Below are 23,847 nucleotides of genomic sequence, written 5' to 3'. Positions count from 1 at the left end.
GGGGACACGTCTTTGGGGTTTATATTTTGTCTCTAATGATCAGCGCTCTCTCTCCTTCTGGTTGCCCTGCAGTGTCCTGAACTGCTTTCTTTTATCATGCTCTTCTGCAATGGTGTTCTGGCACACATTGGGTCCAGAGCTATGGAACTGGCCATCTATGGACTGAGACCTTTGAAACTGTAAGCCAAAATAAACTTTTCTTCCCCTAATTGTTCTTGTCGTGTCTTATGGTCAGAGTGACAAAAATTTTGACTAAAACATATTATATGATAATAAAATTATAGCATTTATAGCAGGAATAACTGAAAATAGCTAGTGACGGCCCAATAAAAGTACCAAGATCAAACAGACTTAATCTCTAAAATTGCATATGCTATACCTTAGAAAATTCTAGAAAACACAATACATAGTTACATTTTATTAACTGTCAGAGTGTCAACATCCTGTGTCACATAATATCAAGAAAATACCTCCACATCCTTGTGAAAGAATGAGAATGAAAAACACAAATAACATCATGAAAAGAGTTTTGACCTTGCTGGCTAAACAGGTATTGGGGATCCCCAGGGATTCCCAGACCACATATGGAGCCCTACTGACTTAAACCAATAAGGACTTTGTCTTTGAGCCAGAGCAGAGTGATGACAGCCTGTGAAAGCGGGGAACTGCCAAGCACAGTATCACATGCCTATAGCCCAGCAACTTAGGAGTCTGAAGCAGGAAGATGGCAAATTCTAGACCAGCCTCGGCAACTTAGTGAGACTCTATTTCAAAATAAAATTTGAAAAGGGCTGCAGTTGTAGCTCAGATATATTATCACAGGAGAAGAGATGTTTCCAGAGAAAGGTTTGAGGTGTTCCTAGAAGAAATCAACACAAGACCTGCAGTTCTTGGCATACATGATAGAAAAGAATTTCAGCCCGTGTCAAAGGCATAGACAAAGATTTATTTAGGAAATAGATACACATTCAAGGGAGATTGTGGGCTATCTCCAGAAGGAGACAGCAACTCGTTGGTGTGGGATGTTGTCCTTGATATTTACAGAGGGCCAGTGGTTGGGGCTGAACTATAGGTGGAGCCAGGGCAGAGACACACAATTTCTCCCCAGTGTGTGCCAAGGGCATGCAGCTCAGGAGTTGCAAATTGTTCCTGGGCAATTTCTGCATTTCAATGGTTTATGGGCACTTTGGCGGGGGGGACTCAGTATCTTTCTCTTAATCATAAAGCCCACCTATCTCAGTAGAGTGCTCCTGGGTTCAATTTTCAATACCAAAAGGTGGGGGGTGGTTATTGACAAGGGCTCCTACAGCATGACCAGACAAGTCCCCAAAGGTAATCAGGGTGTGGTTAGGAATGGGGAGAAATGAGCCTGGGCAAGCAAAAATCAACAAGCAATATTGTGACACTGCAATTTTGTCCTTCATTTTCAAGGCTGGGCACACCTGTCCATTAGAATCATTCTTCCTTCATATATGTTCCTAGTTCTGATGACTCTGTGCAGATATTTGACCCCTTCCCTATTACTTTTTGATTTAATTAGATTAGTGTTTTCCAAACAGCAGCCACTGGAGAACCACCTTAGAATGTTTGCCAGGACCAAGTGCCACCTTGGCTATTATTTAATCTTCATATTTAAATCAACTTGATTTCAAAAAGAACATTTTATTCACTACCCCAGTGATTGAAAGTCTCTTTAAGCTTCTCCAAGGAGTCCCAGGAAAAATGATCCACCAGACTATTGATTCTTCATTAGAATTACATTTGTGTGTGGCTTAAATTGGTTTTAAAAGCCTCTTCTGTTTTCATTGTCTTATCAGATGCTGTGGTTCACATCAAACCAAGTGTTTAAATGATGTGGTTTCTTAGAAGAGCTTTCTTTCCTAGAAAGACAAACCAACCGCTTAGACCATCATTAATTGCATGGGGCAAGACAAAAGAGGAAGTTTTAAATTCCTCCTGTGTTTTACCATCCCTCTTCAAAATGAATATCAAAAAAGGAGGCTGGGAGGACTAGGGGCATGGCTCATTGGTAGAGGTTTTGTTCTAGAGAGGTTTGCATTCTCTAGAGGAAAACTTACCCCCACCCTATGATCACTATAGTGAATTACACAGGCCCTAGGTTCAATCCCTGGCAAAAAAGAAAGAGAAAGAAATATCCTGGAGAATACTATTGTAATGCCCCCTTTTTCTGCTACTTCTTCCCCCTCAGCACCTCAACACAACTGTGAGAGTTCCAGACTTTCAGAGAGTGCTCAGTCTTAAACCTGGGCTCTGGGAAGAGAGGCAGATTGGGGACAGAGAGGACACAAAGGAAAAGAGAGCTGGGGTGGGCTGGAGAGGTAGAAAGATTCTAAGAGCCACAATTGAATGGAAGAAGAAAGAGAAAAAATAGAAGAGCATTAATCTGAATTCCAGAAAAAGATAAAAGGACACAACACTGTGGAAGGCCAGAAAGAAGAAAAGGTCAGAAAAAGAACAAGGGAGGGAGACACAGGAATAAAGTAAGAAAGAACAAGGAAAAGTAGGGGAACCAGTTTCCTCTAGCTGACCCCTCCTCGATGATCACCATAGTAGTCTGAGTACCACTCAACTAAATAATCTGTGGGTTTTTTGTTTTTTTGGGTTTTTTTTGGTATCAGGATTGAACCCAGGGGTGCTTAACCACTGAGCCACATCCCAGCCCTTTTTATATTTTGAGATAGCGTCTCACTAAGTTGCTTAGGGCCTTGCTAAATTGCTGAGGTTGACTTTGAACTTGCAATCCTCCTGCTTCAGCCTCCCAAGCCAATGGGATTATAAGGCATGTGGCACTGTGCTCTGACTAAATAGTCTTAGGGCAATAACAGTTCTGTCCTATTCAAGTCAGTGCAGGGTACCTGGCTGTCACTTCCCTCTACAGAGTCAGTGGGCTCTAGGGTGACTATGCATCTGTGTGTGTGTGTGTGTGTGTGTGTGTGTGTGTGTTTGAATGTGGTACTGAGGGTCAATCATGTATGCTAGGGAAGCAGTCTACCAAAGCTATTTCTCACAGCCCTTTATATTTTATTTATTTATTTTTTAACATTAAAATGGATTATTATTTATTTTCTTTTTTCTTTTTTATTAGTTACACATGACAGTACAATGATCTTGACAATTCATACATTTGAATCAAATGTATAATTGAATCAAATGTATAATTGGGGTATAATTTCTCATTTTTCTGATTGTTCAGGTTACAGAATCACATTGGTCATACAGTCACCTATATACATACAGCAATAATAATGTCTATTTTATTCTGCTTTATATTTTATTTTGAGACAGGTTCTCACTAAGTTGCCAAGCTGGTGCCTCTGTGCCTGGCTCATGCCCCAGCTTATTTATTTATTTGTTTGTTTATTTATTTATTTTGCAGTTCTGGGGATGGAATCTAGAGCCTTGCACAGGCGAGACAAGTGCTCTACCACTGAGCTATATCTCCAATTCCTCTTTTCAGGGAATGTTACAGTGCACAAATGAAAAAAAACTGTATATTAGAAAGGTGAAGTGTTTTGTCTAAGAAACCTCAGTGAGTCTATGGAGGAACTAGGACTAGGGCTGAGGTGATCTGAGTGCTCAGTAGGTGCCAAGCTGTCTAGTTACTTTGGAACATTTAATTGATACTTACAATATTAGGTATGGATTAATCATTTCATTTTGCACAATTTGCATAGAACCACAACTGCTCCTCAACTCCCTTAGGAAGGCAGCTTATTAGCTATTTTCCTTCCTGAGGAGTAAAGCTTCCTGGACAGGAAGAGAAACTTCTCCCTTGATTCCAGGAAAAAAATAAGTCCTCCTAGGGTTCCCACCTCACTCAGAGTCAAAACCAAAACCAAAGTCCAGGCTGGGGATGTAGCTCAGTGGTAGAATAAGACCCTAGTATCAATCCTCATCACAAAAAGAAAAGTATTTAGAGTGGCCTACAAGGCCATACCTGAGCTGACCTTGCAAAACCTCTCACATCTTATCTTCCCTCACCCAATCTCCACTAGGTGTACTGGCCTTCTGGGTTTTTGCAGTGCTTGGCTTCAGGAGCTTGTGCATGCTAGTCAGGTGTTCTACCACTGAACTACATCCACAGCCCTAGATTTTCATTCTTTCAGGTTCTTAAATACACCAAACGCATCCTATCTCAGGGTTGTTTTGTTTTGTTTGTTTAGTGGTATTGGGTAGTGGAGATTAAACTCAGGGCCTCCCACATGCTAGGCATCCACTCTACCACTAAGCTACATCATCCCCACCCTGATTCAGAGTGAGGTAGGAGCCATAGGAGGTTTTTTGTTTGTTTTTGTTTTTGTTTTTGTTTTTTTTAGGAACCAGAGATTGAACTGAGGGGCACTTAACCACTGAGCTACATCCTCAGACTTTTTTTTTTTTTTGATACCGGGTCTCACTGAGTTGCTGAGTCTGACTTTGAACTTGCAATCCTCCTGCCCCATGCCCTGAGCCATTGAGATTACAGACATGTGCCATTGCACCTGCCCTGCCATGGGAGGTTTTTTAAATTATTATTATTTTTTTGAGAGAGAGAGGAGGGGGGATTTTTAATATTTATTTAGTTTTTGGTGGACACAACATCTTTATTTTATTTTTATGTGGTGCTGAGGATCGAACCCAGCGCCCCGCGCATGCCAGGCGAGCGCGTTACCGCTTCAGCCACATCTCCAGCCCTTAAATTATTTTTTTCTGAATCACAGGAAGCTACATCTCCAGCCCTTATTTTAAATTTTATTTTGAAACAGGATCTCCCTAAGTTTCCAAGGCTGGCCTCAAGCTTGTGACTCTCCTGCCTCAGCCTCCCAATTATCTGGGTTTACAGGTATGTGTTACCATGTCTCACCCATTCAGAATCTTCACACTTGCTTTTCTTTCTTCCTGACCTTCTTTTCCTCCAGATACCCACATCACTGATTCTTTATCTTTCCAGTCTCAGCTCAAATGCCACCCTTTTAAAGAGAACTTTTCCCCATATATCTTATTTAATTTTCTCTCCTATACTCCACCTGCAAGTTCCACTGGATTACACTTTTCCCATTATATTTTCTTCATATAATTTTTACTATCTAAATTTGTGTGTTTATTAAGTATCTGTCTTGCTCAATGGAACGTATGCTATTCAGAGCCAACACCATCTCTTTTTATATTGAATTTTTTTAGTTGTCAATGGACTTTATTTTATTTATTTATATGCAGTATTGAGAATTGAACCAAGTGCCTCACACATGCTAGGCAAGCGCTGTACCACTGAGTCACATCCCCAGCCCTCATATCTGTCTTATAAATATTATATCACCAGGGGCTGGGGATGTGGCTCAAGTGGTAGCATGCTCCTCTAGCATGCATGAGGCACTGGGTTCGATTCTGAGCACCACATAAAGATATTGTGTCCACCTAAAACTAAAAAATAAATATTTTTAAAAAAATATTATATCACCTAGAAGAGTAATTTCCCCAAATCTGAATAAACTTGTGCTGAATAAATTTTTGTTGAATGAATCTATGACTTTTCTTTAATAATCAGAAGTGCAGTCTCAGTTAAAGGGTGCCATTTAATAGACTCAAACCTACTAGGGAAGAAAATTCATATTTAGGGGACAGACTTAGGATATCTTCTCTGTGTGCTACATTCAAGCATAGAACACAAGTTATTTTCATTCTTGATCTGGAAGGGAAGGAAAAAAGGAAATTTTTTGATGGTATTGAAATTGCAATGGGCAATCTCACTTCTAAAGTTTCTTTTATCATTGCATCATTCAGTAAGAATTCAAAGTCCTAAGAGTGAGTCAAATTTCGGAAAAGTATCTATAAAGACAGGTAAAGAAAAGATCTGGCCCCTCTGCTTTTGCAATAGGATCCACTAGTGGTGAGCAGGGGTTAGGAATTCCCCTCTTGCCAACACTACACACAGTGGAAAATATGAAATTGGATAGCTCAAAAAAAAAAAAAATAACAACTGTTGTGTTTTTAGGCAATGAAGTGGGTGCCTCAGTCTGAAGCAATCACTTGACAATTTCTATGATGAAGTGAAAGGGACTGGTGAGGTCCTTAAAGGTACTAACTAGTATGCCCATCTTTACAGGATATGCAAAGCCAAAGCCAGATCAAATGTCAAAACTTGTCAAGTAATATTTACATCCATTTGTGGGAAGCAAGAAGTCTAGAGTTGCCAGGCTTGCTGGCACATACCTGTAATCCCAGTGGCTTGGGAGGGTGAGGCAGAGAGATCACAAGTTCAAAGCCAGCCTTAGCAACTTAAAGAGGCCCTAAGCAACTTAGCAAGACCCTGTCTCAAAATAAAAATTAACAAGTGCTGGGGATTTGGCTCAGTGTTAAATTCCCCTGGGTTCAATTCCAAGCACCAAAAAGAAAGAAATAAGAAGTGCACAGAGTTGTACAAAGTTGAAGATGGAGCTCATCTGTTATTTTTTTTTAATTAAAAAAAATTGTTTTGGGTTGGGACTGTAACTCAGTGGCAGAGCACTTGCCTAGCATATGTGAGGCACTGGGTTTAATCCTCAGCACTGCATAAAAATAAACAAAACAAATAAAGGAATTCTGTCCCTCCACAACTACAAAAAAATTTTTAAAAAACACAATTTGTTTTAAAATTTATTTAAGCTAGGAGCCGTGTCACACACTTCTAATCTCAGTGACTCTGAGGTTGAAGCAGGAGGATTGCAAGTTCAAGGCCCGCCTGGGCAATATATTGAGAACCTGTCTCAAAAAAGAAAAGAAAAGGATGAGGGATATAGCACAGTGGTAAAACATCCCTGGATTCACTCTCTAGTAAAATTATTATTTAAAATCCTGAATCTCAGGCTAGGTGGTATAACTCAATGGTAGACCACTTGGCTTGCATAGGCAAGGCTCTGGGTTTGGTACCCAGCACTGCATAGGACAGAAGTAGAAGGAGGAGGGTGGGGAGGAAGAGGAGAAGGAAAAGAGGAAGAGGAAGAAGAGGAAAAAGAAGGAGGAGGGGGAGGAGGGGGAGGAGGAGAAGGAGAAGAAAGGAAAGAATGAAAGAGGGAAAGGTAGAAAAAAATCCCTGAACTCCAAAGACCCAGATTTGAATTGATTAATTTAATTATTGTGCCAGACAGACCCTAGAATGAATCCTAAACTCCTGATATCCATGCATTTGTATGATCTCCTCTTGCTTCTAACCAATAGAATATGACAAACCTATCACTTACTTCTAACCAACAGAATATGGCAAAGGTGATGAGTTATCAATCGTTTTTGAAATTTATTCAATTATATGATGATGATGAAGAGGAGGAGGATTAAATGGAGGGCCTCAATCATACTAGGCCAGTGCTCCATCACTGAACTATACCTTTATTGTTTTTTGTTTTTGTTTTGTTTTTGTTTTGGTATACTGGAAGGATCAAACCTAGTGGCACTCTACAACTGAGCTACATCTTCAACACTTTTATTTATTTATTTATTTGGTAGAGTTGAAAAACCTGTTCTTATGGCTGGGGGTGTAGCTCAGTGGTAGAGGACTTGCCTAGCATGTTTAAGGTCCTGGGTTTCATCCCCAGCACTGAAAACAAAAGCTTTTGTTTTTCCCATTAAAAGGTCCTGGAACTGCTGTTAAAAATCAAATGATCATGGATACATGGCTTTATTTCTGAATTTTAATTCTATTCCACTAATTTCATTGTCTTTTTAAACATATTCTCTTGATTACTGAATCTCTGTAGTAATTTTGAAATCAGGGAGTTTGAGTCCTTTTACATTTCTTTTCCAGATCGTTTTGGCTATTTGACAGAACCTTTTAATTTTTTTTTTTTTTTTTTTTTTTTTTTTGTACCAGGGATAGAACCAAGATGCACTTAACCACCATGTCACATCCCCAGCCCAGCCATTTATTTTTTTTTCAAAATAGGGTCTTGCTGAGTTGCTTAGGGCCTCACTAAATTGCTGAGGCTGACCTCCTGCCTTAACCTCCAGAGCCACTGGGATTACAGGTATGTGCAACTATGCCCAGGTAGACCATTTTAATTTTTAACATCCACAGCTTACATCACTCTTAGTAACCTGGAATTAGTTTGGACTTTTAGTAAGAACAATACAACTCCCATTATCTTAAAGAAGCTTGAGAAATATAATCATGTTAATTTCTTGTTACTGGAGATTAAACCCAGGGGTGCTTTACCACTGAGCTATACCCCAAGTCCTTCATTTTGTATTTTTTTTTTTAATTTTGAAGCAGTGTTTCACTAAATTGCTGAGGCTGTCCTTGAAGATGCAATCCTCCTGCCTCAGCCTCCCAAGTAGTTGAGATTACAGGCATGTACCATTCCTGGTATAAGTGGCCTGTAAATTTCTATGAGTTCAAAAGTCTTCAGATGCCTAGAAATACTAGCAAAGTGTTTTTAAAAGTCAGTTCTTCTATATAGTTTTACAAATTGAAATACGGGGTTGCAAATTTTTTTTTTCTGAAGACAACAGGATCAGTGGTTCAGATTTCATTTGCTTAAGGCTGCAGGGCGTTCAACCTGAATCCAATCAAAAGGTTTTGTATGAGCTACTTTGTTTTGAGGTAGCATTCTCATCTAGCAATGTGAGCTACAGTGAGACTTACATAAACAGTTCAGCTTACATTTTTCTACTTGTTTCCATAAAATGAAAATGGAATTTTCATGTTAAAGATCAGTCCATATTTCTCTTTTGGGGGGTACCAGGTATTGAACTTAGGGGCACTTGACCTCTGAGCCACAGCGCCAGCCCTATCTTGAATGTTATTTAGAGACAGGGTCTCAGTGAATTGCTTAGTGCCTTGTTTTTGCTGAGGCTGGCTTTGAACTCATGATCCTCTTGCCTCAACCTCCCAAGCCATTGGGATTACAGGTGTGCACCATCACGCTCAGCAATCAGGATCAGTCCATACTTTATGACACAATAATAAGAATAGCATTGCTATTAAATTTAGTTTTAAATTTTTTTGCAATGCTGGAGATTGAGCCCAGGGATTTGATGCTAAGCACATGTTTTACCACTGAGCTACTCCATCCAGCTCAATTTTTAAATTTCTAATTGAAAAATGTTTTCACATAATTATAGCTTAACATGCAATTATAAGAAATAATATAGACAAATCTCTTGTACACTTTGCCTAATTCCCCCTAATAGTACCATTTGCAACACTATAGTATGACTACAAGTTGGAGCCAGCTTGGGCAATTTAACAAGAACCTATCACAAAATAAAATTTTAAAAAGAGCTGGAGATACAGCATAGTAATAGAGCACCCTGGTGTTCACTCAAAAAGGAAAAGAAAGAAATTGATTAATTGGATTCCACTGAAATAAAGAACTACTGTTTACTTTTTGCAGTATTAAGACAGTAAAAAGGTAAGGAAGATATTTTTATTCACTTTTCAGGGGGTGCTGGGGATTGAACTCAGTCTTCTGCACATTAGGCAAGTGCTATCTATACTACTAAGTTGCATCCCCAGCCAAGAAATAATAATGATAATAATAATAATAATTATTATTATTATTATTATTATTTTGCTGTACTGGTGATTGAACCCAGAAACATCCTCAGCCACTTCTGTTGATTTTTGAAGAGTTCTTCATCACATTCTAGATTCTAGTTCTTTGTTGGATATATGGATGGGAAATATTTCTTTCCAGTTTGTAGCTTATCTTTTCATCCTCCAAATAGCAACTTTCAGAGGCCAAAGTTTTTAGTTTTGTTGCTATTCTTGCTTTGTTTTGTTTTTGCAGAGATAGACAAGCACTCTGAGACTAAGGTACATCTCCAGTGCAATTTTTCAGTTTTTATTCAAATGTAGTGATTTTTTTTTCTTTTTTGTATTGTGCTTTTGGTGTCACTTAAGATCTCTGCCAAGCAATAGGTCCCAAATATTTTCTACTGATTTCTCCTAAAAGTGTTTTATGTTTTAAATTTAAATCTATGGGATTTAATATCAATTCCAAGTTAAATTTTCATATAAGGTTTAGGTTGAGGCTCATATTTTGTCTATGGGTGTCCAATTGTTCCAGCACCTTTTGTTGAAGAAATATCCTCACTCCATTGAATTGACTTTTGCTTCTTTGTCAAAAATAAATTGGGGAGGGGCTGGGGCTGTATCTCAGTGGTAAAGCACTTGCCTAGCACATGTGAGGCACTGGGTTCGATACTAGGCACCACATAAAAATAAATAAATAAAATAAAGGCTTGCAGTCTATCTACAACTACAAAAAAAAAAAAAAAAACTTTAAAAAAATCAATTGGGCCTCGTTTGGTAGTGCATGCCTGTAGTCCCAGTGACTTGGGAAGCTGAGTCTGGAGGATTTCAAGTTTGAGATTAAGTGATTAGATTCAGCCTCGGCAATTTAGTGAAAACTTGTCTCAAAATAAAAAGGGCTGAGGCTGAGGATATATAACCCAGTTGGGACTGTCAGGGTATAACACAGTTTGAGAACCCTTGCCCAGTATTTCCAAGCCCATGGGCTCCATTCCCAGCATCAAAATAAAAATAAATTAGGCATGTTTTTATGGGTCTCTATTCTGTTCCATTGATCTGTGTGCTTAGCCATCTGCCAGTACCACAGAATCCTGATTACTGTAGCTACACAATAGATATTGAATTTGGGTAGGCCAATTCCTTCCACATTATTATTCTTCTTTGTCCAGATTGTTTAGCTCTTCTATGGTGTGTGCCATTTCACTTATACTTTGTTTTTATTTTTATTTTACATATTTTTATTGGTGCATTATAGTTGTCTATATGTTGAGATTTATTATTACATATTTGTACATGCACACAATATGACAATATAATTTGGCCAATATCTTTGTCCAGAATTTCTCTTTTCCCTTCCTTCCTCCCTCCCCCAGTCCCTTTCCTCTATTCTACTATTCTACCTTAGATCTTCATGGAATCCACCCCCACAACTTTCTTTTCCTTCTTCCTCACTACCTTCCACATAGGAGAGAAAACATTCAACCTTTGACTTTCTGGGTCTGGCTTATTTCACTTAGCATGATAGTCTCCAGTTCTATACATTTATCAGCAAATGCCATAATTTCATTCTTAATTATGGCTGTAAAATTCCATTGTGTATGTAGACCACATTTTCTTTATTCACTCATCCATTGATGAATACCTAGGTTGGTTCCATAGTTTGGCCATTGTGAATTGTGCTGCTATAACATGGATATGCATTTATTACTATAGTATGATGGTTTAAGTCTTTAGGATAAATACTGAGGAGTAGTACATAGCTGGGTCTTATGGTAGTTCCACACCTAGCCTTTTGAGGAACCTCTATACTGACTTCCATAGTGGTTATACTAATTTACATTCCTACCAACAGTGTAAAAGTGTTTCTTTTTCTCCACATCCTCTCCAGAATTTATTATTGTTTGTATTCTTGATGGCTATCATTGTGAGTAGAATGAGATGAAATCTCAGGATATTTTTGAATTGCATTTCCCTAATTGCTAATGATTTTGAACATTTTTTCATATATTTCACATACATTTTGTAATAAACTTGTTTTTGTCTATATTGGGAGTTTGATAGGAATTGCATTATACCTATAATTAATTTTGGGAGAATTGACATCTTTACTTTGTTGAGTCTTCCAATCCATTACCATAGTAAAATGTTAGGATTTCTATTATACACACGTGTGTGTGTGTGTGTGTGTGTGTGTGTGTGTTTGGTACTGGGAATTGAACCCAGATCTCTAATGTTAGTCAAATGCTCTACCACTGAGCTAAGTCCCAAATCCTTTTAAATTTAAGGCAGGTCCTCACTAAATTACCAAGTCTGGTCTCAAATTTTCAATCCTCCTTCCTCAGCCTCCTGATTAGCTGAGGTTACAGGAGTACCACCACAACCAGCTTCATCACCATTTCATAATTCCCAGCATACAAATCCTGTGCACAGGCCAGGCATAGTCACACACTCCATAATCCCAGCAACTCTGGAGACGGAGGCAAGAGGATTGTAAGCTTAAGGCCATCCTCAGAAATTTTGAGACCCTGTCTCAAAAAAATTAAAAAGAGCTGGGGCTGAGTATGTAACTCAGTGGTAGTGCACCCCTGAGTTCAATACCCAGTATGACCACCCCCTACATACACACACACACAATCTTTTACACACTTTGGAAGTGTAAACCTATTTAATTTTCCTTGGAATGATTATATTTAATATTGGATTTAATATTAGGTTTCTGTGTGTTTATTGTTAGTATATAGAAATGTGATTTTTTATTTGTTTTGGTTTAGCTTTTTTGTAGTTTCTGTGTGATTTTCTATGATAGGTGACTGTATCATCAATAAAATGGCAGGGGGCGGGTAGTTTCTCTTTATCAAATTGAAGTAATTCTGCTCTATTTCTGGCTTTTGTGAGTTTTTTAAATAAATGTATGTTGCATTTTGTCTATTGCTTTTTCTGTGATAATTGATACATTCATATTATTTTTTATTTATCTTGTTGACTTGGTGAGTTATATCAATTTACTTTATTAATTTATTTTGGGGTACTGGGGATTGAACCCAGGGGCACTTAACTACTGGACCTCATCCCCAGCCCTTTTTTACGTTTTATTTAGACACAGGGTCTCACTGAGTTGCTTAGCACCTCACTTTTGCTGAGGCTGGCTTTGAAGTCACAATCCTCCTACCCCAGCCTCCTGAGCCACTGGGATTACAGGTGTGAGTCACCATGCCTGGATGATTTATTATCTTATTTTGAACCAACTTTGCATGCCTAGAAAAAGTTCCACTGGGTCATGGTGTATAAATCTTTTTCATTCACGGTTGGTATAAGTTTATATTTGAGCAGAACTAGAGGACTTTTTAATTTTTTTTTCCTTTTTGTGTTTGTTTTAATTCCCCAATTTGACTTCTTTCTTTCTTCCTTTCTTCATTTGTTTTAACCCTCAGACTCTGGTCTCGACACTTACTTTTTGATTATTGTGCTTCTCTCACTTCAATTTTCTTATTCTAGCCCACCTGTATCCTAGTAAAGTTTAACAATGGCTCTCTAGAAAAAAAAGCTCTGATTTGCAGCATTTGCTGATTTATCTGATGTAAATATCCCCATCGTGATTAATTTCAAGCTAACAAGATGTCAATTAGCTTGCAAAATTCCTAACCTTTTGACAATCATCTTTCTTGAGAGCTGATTGGAGCCAGCTCCAGAAAACCACTGGCACAATTAAATCTTTGTACCATCCAGTTTGACCAGATCAGTTCCCTGATAAAACTTTTGAGGTATGCCGAAGATGGCTGCGCTGGGAGGAACGAAGTAAGGGTTGTGTCCTTAAGCCCTGGCGTGTTAGAAAAACTGGGGAGGTACCGGCTGTTGGGAGGAGAGCAGCAGGGTCAAGATGGAAAACCATAAACCACATGATACTATCAAGGAAAACTCAGTTTTTGATATCATAGCCAGAAAAAATTGAACTACTACCAGAAGCAGAAAGGAATCTACTTGAACATGGATCCATGTATATTGGATTTAATGCTGCTCTCTGTGGCCTAATAAAATAGTAAGCAGTCTTTCTCGGTGTCTCTTGCATGTAACACAGGCCAGAATAGCTGCTGGCTTACCAATGGCAGTGCTCCCATTTTTGGCAGTGACTCCATCTTTCAAAGGTTTGGTAAGTTTACCCTTGAGTACAGGTGATTTGAATTGTGAAACCTGTACCGTGGCACGGGGTGGACTTGTTGGTTTTGTTTTAGGAGGTCTGTACTCTGTTTTCCTGGCTATATCTGTAAATGGTGGCCTAGCAGCCAGGCATCAGTCAGCCCTGTTACGAGAGAAAGGAAACACATCAACTTACTGGATTAAAGTTTCTAAGCCTATCTTCAGAAAGATGTTATTTCCCATTTTACTTCAGACTATGTTTGCAGCATACCTTGGGTCTAGACAATATAAAGGCCCTTCAGTTCCCTGAACCTGGCCTAGAAATTCACTGATTTTGAGTAAATGTGTATTCAAAATAAATTGTTAAGATAACCTATCTCTCTAATGTTAAAAATAAACATAGACTTGTAATTAAAAAAAACTTTTGAATACTTGTCCTTCACCAACCAGGATAAAAAATTTCTCAGCTGGTCTGAATTGGGGGTGTAGCCCAGTGGTAGAGCCATTACTTAGCTTTGCAGGCTATGAATTCCATCCCCAGAAATGAAAGGGCAGGGAGAGGGAAGGAGGGGAGGAGAGAGGAGGGGGAATGGAGGGAGAGGGAGAAAAGGAAAAACAACTGAAATTCTTTAACCTAGTATTCCCTTTTCTTTATGATATAGCCACTATAGATTTCATCTGCCTCATTTCTCAACCTGCCATCCTAATGTCTCATTCATTTTCAGTGGTCCAACATTCTTCCACACTTACCAGGTTGTTTCATTTATTTAGATCTTTTCTTTTGCTTCCCTCTGCAGCTGGTGAACACCTATTTATCTTTTCAAGGCTTGGCTGATGCCCTCAGGTAGAACTAGACATGCCTGTATTGATAGCCACTGAGACCACTATCTTAGCACCTGTAAGTCCTTGTCACATCTGTTCTTTTATCTTCCTTTCTCAGCTACCAACCTGTTAAGCTACTTGAGAATGGACAGAATCTCGTTGTTATTTATCTCCCTAATGCCTCAGAGCACAGCCTGGTCTATAGATACCATTTAATAAATAGTTATTAGAGGAAAAATAGATTTGGACTAAGCCTTGAGGAGGAGTTAAGAGTTAGCTAGACCATCAAGAGAGAATAGTAGGTGAGAGAACAATGTGTGCAAATATACAAAGATATAAGCTCTCCAGCTCCTTAGAGGGCAAAGGGTGTGTATGCTCCTGGGAAGTTTTTAAATCTTCCTTTGATTAAAAAGATGAAAAGGCTAATAGTGAACCTATTACATTGTGGACTTCAATTATGATTAATGGCAAAAAGCACTATGATGCTTTTCACTCCCTACTCCTGGGCTTATTTGCCGAAGGTACAAGAAGCATGCTGCTCTCTGATTAGGCAAAGTACAAATTCCCCCTTCCTTCTTCCTTTTTTCTTAAAATCAATGATCCAAAAAGAAAGAAGGGGAAAAAAAGGAAAAAAAGCAGACAGAAAATAGAAAAAACAAACATAAATAAACAAAAAAGAAAAGAAAATCAATGATCCCCCCAACCAAGATTCCTTTTTATTTTTTGGTGTTGCTGGGAGTTGAATTCAGCACTAGGCAAGCATTCTACCACTGAACAACATCCCCAGGCCCCTTCCCAATATTTCTTAATGTAGATGGTGAGAAGTGAAAGATTTAGTATATATTTTGAAAATGGATCTGGAAAGACTTGATGGATGTGACATAGAGTGCAAAGGAAAGTGAGATATCAAAGATGACACTTAAGGGCTGGGGATGTGGCTCAAGCGGTAGCGGGCTCGCCTGGCATTCGTGCAGCCCGGGTTCGATCCTCAGCACCACGTACAAACAAAGATGTTGTGTCCGCCGAAAAAAACTAAAAAATAAATATTAAAATTCTCTCTCTCTCTCTCCTTTTCTCACTCTCTCTTTAAAAAAAAAAAGATGACACTTAAGCTTTTAATATGAACAACTGGAAGGATGGAGTTGTCATTAACCCAGCTGAATAAGACTGCAACTTAGTGAGGCCCTAAAGCAACTTAGTGAGAATCTGTCTCAAAATGAAAAAGGAGGGGGAATTGGGATTGTGGCTCAGTGGTAGAGTGCTTACCTAGCATGTGTGGAGGCACTGGGTTTGATTCTCAGCACTATATATAAAGAAATAAAATAAATGTCCATCAACAACTAAAAAAAAATTTAAAAAAATGAAAAAGGGGAGGGGCTTGCAAATTTGCTGAGGCTGACCTCAAATTTGTGATCCTCCTGCCTCAGGCTCATGAGTTGCTGGGATTACAGCAACTATCTTCAGAAAGATGTTATTGCCCATTTTACTTCAGATTATTTATTTATTTATTTTTACTTATTTATTTTATTTTGGTATCAGGAATTGAATCCAGGGACACTTAACCACTGAGCCACATCACCAGCCTTTTTGTGTTTTATTTTGAGACAAGGTCTTGCTAAATTGCTTAGGGCCTCACTAAGTAGCTGAGACTGACTTTGAACTTGCCATCCTCCTGCCTCAGCCTCCTGAGCTGCTGGTATTACAGGTGTGTACCACCATGTTCAGCTATTTATTTTTGAGACAGAGTCTCAGCAAATTGCCCAGATTGGCCTAGAACTTGCAATCTTCCACTCTGAAGTATCTGGAATTGTAGGCATGCACTACCACATCTGATTTACTAAATTTTCAAATCAAGAGGTTAGTGACTAGAGATTTGGCAGCAAATAACAATATGACAATTGATTGTACACAAGTAAAAAAAAGTGTATTTTGAGACTTATGCTGTATCACATACAAAGTCCAACCTCTGGCTTATTAATAACTTATAAACAAAGACAAAATTTTGAAAGAGAAATAAAAAAATATCTGGAAGGAGAGACACACACTTGTAATCCCAGTAATTTCGGAGGCTGAGGCAGGAGGACGAAAGTTCAAGGCCAGCCTCAACAATTTGGCAAGACCTATGTCAAAATAAAGTAAAAAGGGCTGGGGATGTAGCTCAGTGGAAAAGTAACCTTGGGTTTAATGAAAGAAAGAAAGGAAGGAACAAAGGAATGAAACCCTTGTATTCAGAAGCTAGCTCGACACTCAACAACTAGGCTATGATATTCTCCAATTTATATGTAAAAAAATCTCACAAAATGCCAACTTCAAACAAGTTTACTCTGCGACCATAATAAAATGGGACAAAACAAGGTCATTTCATAATTTTGTCTAAGCATCTTGCCACTCACAAAATACCAAACACCCCCTTTCTTGGCCAAAATAATAAATGACTGCTACTTCTTTAACAATTACAGATCTATCCTCTTGATATTCCTCCTTCCTATTGACAAGATTTATTGAAAAATTCAATTTAGAATTGTCTCCCACTTCCTGCTAGTATTCAATCTAAATCAAACAACCATTTTCTTAGACACTGCAAATCACCAAACTGAAATCCAGTAAAAGGTTATTTCTGACAGGATCTTACTGACACACTCCTTGATTCCTCATGGTGGGTATTCTCCCCTTGCTGCAATGAATAAAAAACCCAACTTGTTCAATTACACCTGTTACTGTTAGTCACTGGCTGGAAGGTCTTGACAAATTTTAAATATTTATTTATTTATTTATTTATTTTTATTTGGGGGCCTTGGAGTTGAACTCAAGGGCACTTGAACATTGAGTTACTCTCCCAGTCCTTTTTTTTTTTTTTTCTTTTTCTATTTTGAGACAGAATCTCACTAAGTTGCTGAGGGTATCTCTAAACCACTGAGGCTGGCCTGAGACATCTATCTAGAATATCCTCTCTCTCTCTCTCTTTCTCTCTCTCTCTCTCTCTCTCTCATTTCTTTCTCTGGATTGCTCACCCCAGAAGAAGTTGATTGTGTGCCATGAAGCAAATCTATGGATAGATATTCATGACAAGACACCAAGGTCATCAACTGCCACATAAGCAAGTTTGTAAGTGGATTTTTCCCTCATTCAAGCCTTCAGATAAGACCCCAGCCTCAACCAACACCTTAATTGCAATTGCATGACAGATTCTGAATCAGAAGCTAAAAGACATTTGGAATTCTGACCCACAGACACTGCGAAATAAAAGTTTGTTTTCTTGGGGCTGGGAAATAGTTCAGTAGAGCATTTCCTAACATGTGTGAGGCCTGTGTAAGGCCCATCTCCATTACTGCCCTGCCCCAAATTCTCTAATATGTGGATGTTAATTCACAATAAGGCAGGGGGCACTAGGGAAGAACAGATTAGGTAGAGGGTCACAATGGAATATTACTCAGCATTAAAAGAGAATACAATTATGACATGTGTAGGTTACGGATGAAGTTGGAAACTATCATGCTAAGTGAAATAAGCCAGTCCCAAAAAACCAAAGGCCAAATGTTTTCTCTTATATGTGGATGCTGATCCATAATGGAGTAGGAAATGCAAGGGAAGAATGGAGAAACTTTGAACTGGGCAGCGGGTAGTAAGGGGAAGGGAATGGGGGTAGAAAAGATGGACATCATTATCCTAGGTACATGTGTGATTGGCACCCTGATCTCAGATTTCCTGTTTCCAGAACTTTAAGAAATAAATTTATGTTGTTTAAGTTAAAAAAAAAAAAAGATTAGGTAAAGGGAAGTGATGGGAGTGGAGGGGAGGGAATGATGTGGGGATAGGAAAGATAGTAGAATGAAACAGACATTATTACTGTATGTATATATGTGACTACATGACAAATATGATTCTGCAACATGCACACTCAGAAAAATGAGAACTTATATCCCACCTATGTATGATATATCAAAGTATATAAATGATTCTACTGTCATATATAACTAATTAAAACAGATTTAAAAATTTAAAAAGAAGTTTTTTGTCTTAAACCACTAAATCTTTAGGTAGTTTGTTATTTATTGTTAAATATTCATTAAAAGATATGTAATTAGGGCTGGGGTTGTGGCTCAGTGGCAGAGTACTTGCCTCATACATGTGAGGCACTGGGTTCGATCCTTAGCACCACATAAAAATAAATAAAAACAAAATAAAGATATTGCGTTCATTTATAACTAAAAATATATATTTTTTAAAAAGACATGTAATTACCAGTGACTTGGGAGGCTGAGGCAGGAGTGTCACAAGTTTGAGGCCAACCTCGGCAACTTAGTGAGACCCTGTCTCAAAATAAAAAGGGCAAAGGGCTGGTGATGTAGCTCAGTGGTTAAGTGCCCCTTGTTTCAATCATCCCTGGTACCAAAAAATAAAGTCTTATAATTAAAGTGAAATCATAAAGCTCTAATCTGGGAGATAATATTTTCAATACACATGTTGACAAAAAGACTGATATCCAGAATATAAATCAAGAACTCTCACAAATCAAAATGGGAAAAAAATGACTGAACAGAAAACTGGCAAAGGATAAGAACAGGCATTTCACAAAGTAGAAAACACAAATGTCATATAAACATATGAAAGGATATCATCTGCATTAGTAATAGGAACTACGAAAAATAAGATCTAAATGAGGCACTACATTTTTACTCATTAGAATGCCAAAGACTTGAAAGGCCACTTGTGCAAAAGGATAGAAAGCACATTATTTAAATACTGCTGGTGGGAATGTAAATTAGCACAAATTTCAGAAACATTTTGACATTATTTAAGTAATATAGGTGGTCATTCCCATATTCTTAACCTACTATTCCAATCTTAGGTATAAGTTCTGGAAAATGTCTTTCATTTGTGCCCTATGAGACATGTTCATAATAATAGTATTTGTGATATAAAAAAATACAAAAAATCTAAATATCCATTGAGAGAAAAATAAATTGTTATATGTGCACATTCTTTTAAAAAGAATGGACTAAGTTCCATATAACAAAATGGATGAATCTTGGGAACATATTAAGAGTAAGATGCAAAAGGCTACATAGATGAGTCAAGTGTGGCAGCACACACCTATATTCCCAGCAACTCGGGAGGCAAAGACAAGAGGATCACAAGTTTGAGGCAGGCCTCAACAAATTAGGCCCTGTGTCAAAATACAAAATAAAAAGGACTAGGGCTGTAGCTCAGTGACAGAGTGGCCCTGGGATTAGAGTTATGAACCACTATTCCCAGGGGCAATATAACTGTTTTTGGTAGTGTGGATTGAACACAGGGGTACTTTAACACTGAGCTATATCCCCAGCCCTTTTTATATTATTAATTTTTAAATTTTGGGACAGGTTTTTGCTAAATTGCTTAGGGTTTCACTAAGTTGCTGAGGCTGGCCACAATTTTGCCATCCTCCTGCTTCAGCCTCCCCAGTTACTGGGATTACAGGCATGTACCACCATGCCTAGTGGCAATATAACTTAAAAAAATGATAAGCATACAATTTAAATTAGTGGTTAGCTATATGGGAAGTAGTTGCCAATACTTTCAAACAAATGTTAAGTTAAAGGTCATGTTCTGGTTTTAAAATTTGGCTGTAGGATCATGGGTTTTTATTTTATTATTAAGCTTTACAACTTAAATATAACTTAGAAATATTTTTCTGTGTGTATTACTTGATTTTAAAATTTAAACTTTTTAAACTTTTTATTTTTTTAACTTTTAAAATTTGTTCTAATTAGTTATAGATGATAGTAGAATTCATTTTGACACATTATACATAAATGAGGTACAATTTCTCATTCTTCTGGTTGTACATGATGTATAATCACTCTGGTCATGAATTCATATATGCATATAGGGTAATGTCTATTCATTTTACCTTCCTTCCTACCCCCACACCCCTCCCTTCCCTTCATTCCCCTCTTCTTAGTCCAAAGTACCTCTATTATTCCCTAGCCCTCTCCCCACCTTATTTTTAAACTTAAAAAATATGTGGGGCTGCGACTGTATTTCAGTGGTATAGCACTTGCCTAGAATTTATGAAGTCCTGGGTTGGATCCCACAAAAAAAGAGGAGTACTTATAACTTTTTAAGTATGGAAATTAAGAGCATTTTTTACATCTAAAGAAAGCAATTAAATTCATTTTGTATTAATAGAAAGGAAAAATACAGGAGGAAGAAATGTTTGATGAGCTCCTTAGAGGATCAACAGAAGGAGTACAATTCAGGGAAAAAGAAAAAAAAAACCCTTCCATTTAAAACCTTGTTATTATTTTAATCCTAGATTATTCAGGAAGCTATGCTGGATAAAACTAGAATTTATTAAGAAGATTATACTTTCACCTGCAGTTCACATCAAGTAATTTCCATCAAGTTTGCTGTCCACATCTTTAAATAGTGTTTAATGCTCCCCTTTCTCAGTTTGACCTCAAACTTCAGAAACTTCCATATGGCGAAGTAGATACATTTACTTTAGCTGGGGCCACAGGTGTTGAGTGGGTCAACCACAGTTATACTCTTGGGGCTCTCCTAACTTGTTCTGGGATCTTATGTAATGCCCAAACTTCAGAAGGTGGTAAGGGGGATCATTTGCACCCATTGTTTACATGGCATCTTTAGACTGGCAGACTTTCTGTGACTTCTCTGCCAAACTTGAACACAGAGATCTCTTATAATATTTGTCAACTCCAGCCTTGCATTCTTGTCCCGCAGATTCATGAAGCAACTATCACTCTCTTGATTCTCACCAGGAAGCTGTGGGAAGCAAGGCCCAGATCTAAGCTGACTTCTCCCCAACCCTACAATCTAAGGGAAATCTCTTTGCTTTGTGTTGTCTCATCAGTGCTGGGGATCAAACCCAGTGCCTCCAGAATGCAAGGAAAGCACTCTACCACTGAGCTACAACCCTAGGCTTTTTTTTTCATAGTGGCTTTAATTTTTGTTTGTCTGTTTTGCTTTGTTTGCAGTCCTGGGGACCCCCAGCCAAGGACATCTCTTTTTAATCTAATGGAAACCCCATTCTTCTTCAAACCCAATTCTTCTTAATGAACTTAGAAAAGAGAAGCTCGGGGCTAGGGATGTGGCTCAAGTGGTAGCGTGCTTGCCTGGCATGCATGCGGCCCGGGTTCGATCCTCTGCACCTCATACAAACAAAAAAAAAAAATGTTGTGTCCGCCAAGAACTAAAAAATAAATATTAAAAAAATTCTCTCTCTCTCTCTAAAAAAAATAAAAAGAAAAGAGAAGCCTCAACAAGGCCTTGTGGTGAAGGCCTGTAAATCCCAGGTACACAGGAGACTCAGGCAGGAGGATCACAAGATCAAGGCCAGCCTGGGCAATTTAGGGAGACCCTGTCTCAAAACTTATAAAAATTTTAAAAATTAAAAAGGACTGGGAGGGGGTTGTAGTTGTAAATTGCTTGCCTAGCAAGTGTGAGGCACTAGGTTCCATCCTCAGTGCCATATAAAAATAAATAAATAAAGATATCATGTCCATCTACAACTAATTTTTTTTTAAAAAAAAAAGGGCTGGGAGGGTAGTTTAGTGGTAGAGTATTTAGCTAGCATGCATGAGGCCCTGGGCTAAATATCCCCAGCAAAACAAAGATACAGAGAAACAGAGGGGGTGGCACTAATTCAAGTATCTTGCAGGCCAGCCTGCTTTCATCTTGTCCGTGTACTTCCTAGAAGGCAATGAAGCACAGAGTTTGCTATCTGGTAGAAAAGTAGAAAAGGAAAACAGTAAAATACAGGAAAGAAAAAAACTAATATTTCAAAATATTACCTTAAGATAAGCAAAGATGTTTTTTAAATGGAACACCAAAAAATGCAAACCATAAGAGTAAAGAAATTGATATATTAAGCCGAGCATAGTGGCACATGAATGTAACCCATGCAGCTGGGGAGGCTGAGGCAGGAGGATCACAAGTTTGAAGACAACCTAGACAACTTAGTGATAATTTATATCAAAATAAAAAATAAAAAGGGCTTGGAATATAGCTCAGTGGTAGAACACCATTCTGGGTTCAATCTTTGGGAAAAAAAAAGAGAATAAAAATTGAAAAAATAAAATAAATAGATGAGTTGGATTCCACTAAAAGAACTGCTGTTTACCAAAACTCTGTTAAACTGGTCACAGTGACACATGCCTATAACCCCAGTAATTTGGGAGTTTAATTTATAAGGATCACAAGTTCAAGGCCAACCTCAGCAATTTATTGAGATCTCAGTAACTTAGCCAGACCCTGTCTCAAAATAAAAAAGGACTGGAGATGTAGTGACCCTGGGTTCAATCTCCAGTACTAAAACCAAAACCAAACCAAGACAGTAAAAAAGCAAGGAAGTTATTTTTCTAGAGTCCTTTTTTGGTGCTGAAGATTGAACTCAGTGTCTTCTGCATGCTAGAAAAATGCTCTACCATTGAGGTACACTACTAGCTAAGAATGAATATATATCTCCACCAGTATGGCTGAGATGGAAAAGACTTAGAAAATCCTGATGGGAGGAACATAAAATGGTTCAACCATTTTGGATTTGATTTGTTTTTCTTTGTACTGGGATTGAACCCAGGGTTGCTCTACCACTGAGCTATATCCCTAGCCCTTATTTTTTTGAGACAGGGTCTTGGTAAATTGTCCAGGCTGGCCTTGAACTTGTGATCACTCCTGCCTTAGCTTCCTGAGTCACTGGAATTACAGACATACACCACCACATCTAGCATTACAACTACTTAGAAAACTGGCAATAAACACTAAACATACGTGTACTCTGTGGCCCAGCAATTCTACTTGGACATATATAGCCAAGAGAAATGCACAATATGTTCATTAATAGATACATAAAAGAATATTTATGACAACACTACCTATAATAGACCAAAATGGAAACTACCCAAATGCTCAATTACAATAAAACAGATAAAGTGTAATACATTCATAAAATGGAATAACATACAATGAGAATGAATAAACTATTTCTACATGAAACAGCATGGAAGATGCAATGTTGAGTGAAAGAATCCAGGCATGAGTACATTCTGTAGAATTCAATTTATATAAAGTTTTAAAAGAGGCAAACTTAACCTTTGGTCTTAGAAATTAAGATATAGGGAATACCTTTGAGATGAGTAGTGACTGGGATGGCACAGGATGAGGCCTTCTGGGGGACCAATCTTGTTCTGTTTTGGGATTGTTGCCAAAAGCTCTATCCTTGTCCCTGAGGCCAATCCAATAATGAGGACACAGTTTTGAGAAGAAATGAATAAGAAGTTTTGTTGCTTTGCTAGCAAAGGAGAAACACAGAGGACTCCTGTCCCAAAGGCTGTGATTCTGCCCATCAGCAGGAATGTAGGGGGTGGGGGTAGAAGGGGTCAAAG

At 38.1% G+C, this 23,847-nt stretch overlaps 1 pseudogene; it reads left to right on the top strand.

Moving 5' to 3' along the window:
• The first annotated feature begins 13,343 nt into the window (after nt 1-13,343).
• On the top strand, nt 13,344-13,971 carry LOC143639509 (transmembrane protein 126A pseudogene; annotated as a pseudogene).
• The last annotated feature ends 9,876 nt before the right edge of the window (nt 13,972-23,847 follow it).

This window comes from Callospermophilus lateralis, chromosome X (assembly GCF_048772815.1).
Source record: "Callospermophilus lateralis isolate mCalLat2 chromosome X, mCalLat2.hap1, whole genome shotgun sequence".
Classification (NCBI taxonomy): domain Eukaryota; kingdom Metazoa; phylum Chordata; class Mammalia; order Rodentia; family Sciuridae; genus Callospermophilus; species Callospermophilus lateralis.
This window is presented reverse-complemented; position numbering and strand designations above follow the sequence as displayed.